The sequence below is a fragment of the Anopheles funestus genome (assembly GCF_943734845.2).
Source record: "Anopheles funestus chromosome X unlocalized genomic scaffold, idAnoFuneDA-416_04 X_unloc_23, whole genome shotgun sequence".
Taxonomy (NCBI): Eukaryota; Metazoa; Arthropoda; class Insecta; order Diptera; family Culicidae; genus Anopheles; species Anopheles funestus.
Genome location: NW_026045147.1, coordinates 555,001 through 556,305, shown reverse-complemented (window position 1 = coordinate 556,305; position 1,305 = coordinate 555,001).

Here is a 1,305-nt window from a genome sequence, read left to right as displayed (position 1 = left end):
TCAGCTCGTGGATGGCGCAACACCACCTGGAGCTTGCTCCGGCCAAGACCGAGCTGATCATCGTTTCCACGATGCGGAGAGAACGCACCCGCGTTCCAGTCACGATCGACGGAGTGGAGAAGATGCCGACCCGCACGCTCAAGTACCTCGGGGTCATTCTTGAGGATCACTTGTCGTGGAGGCCACACGTTGAGCAGGCCACGTCGAAGGCGCTCCGTGTGGCGCAGGCCATCTCCAGGCTGCTTCGTAACCATGGCGGTCCTAAGTGTGCGAAGCGACGGTTGCTGTCATCGGTGGTGGACTCTACTCTCCGCTACGCTGCGCCGATTTGGCATGAAGCGGTCCAGCTTCGGGCGTGTCGCAGGCAGCTGAACCGGGTGCAGGGCCTTTACGCACGGCCGGTGGCCCGCACTTTCGTTACGGTGAGGAACGAGGTGGCAACGGTCCTTGCCAGCGTCATCCCCATCGTGCTGCAGGTGACGGAGGACGCTCGTTGTTACCAGCGACACCGGGCGACGGGAGCGAGTTTGCGGGAGCTGCGCATCGAGGAGCGAATAAACACAATCGCAGAGTGGCAGCGGCAGTGGGACCAGCTGGAACCAGAAAGCCGCTACACACGGTGGGCACACCGAGTTATCCCGGACTTGGCGGCATGGAAGAACCGGCGGCACGGAGAGATGACCTTCCATCTCGCGCAAATTCTCTCCGGCCACGGTTTCTTTCATGAATACCTGCATACCAAACATCTGGCGCCATCCGCTGACTGTGTCAGGTGCCCGGGAGTCGTGGAGAGTGCTGAACATGCGTTCTTTGACTGCCCGAGGTTCGCAGATGTTCGACAAGCATTGCTCGGCGAGGATGATGCAGCTGTTGTGACGCCGGAAACTCTCGTGGAGTTTATGTTGAGCAGTCCGGCGAGATGGAGCAGCGTTTGCGAAGCGGCGCGTAATATCACCACATCTCTGCAGCAGGATTGGTACGTCGAGCGTGCCACCAGTGCCAATGCAGAGATGGTAGCCGCAACGCAGCGTTTGGACGAGGCCCACAACACCACGCGGGCAGCTCGGAACGAGCGACGGAACGAGGCTCGCAGGCAGCTTACGCTTGAACGACAGGCGGCAAGGCCACCTCCGGTGCATCCGGATGGCCGGCCGTACACGGAGGAGGAGTTGATCCTGCGCGAACAACAGATGCAGCGGACACGAGACAAGGTCCGCAGACACCGTGCTCGTCGGAGGGTGCAGAGTGACGAGGTGGTGGACTGCCGTGATTATCTTTGGGCCCTGTTCGGTGTGGGTGCGTTTG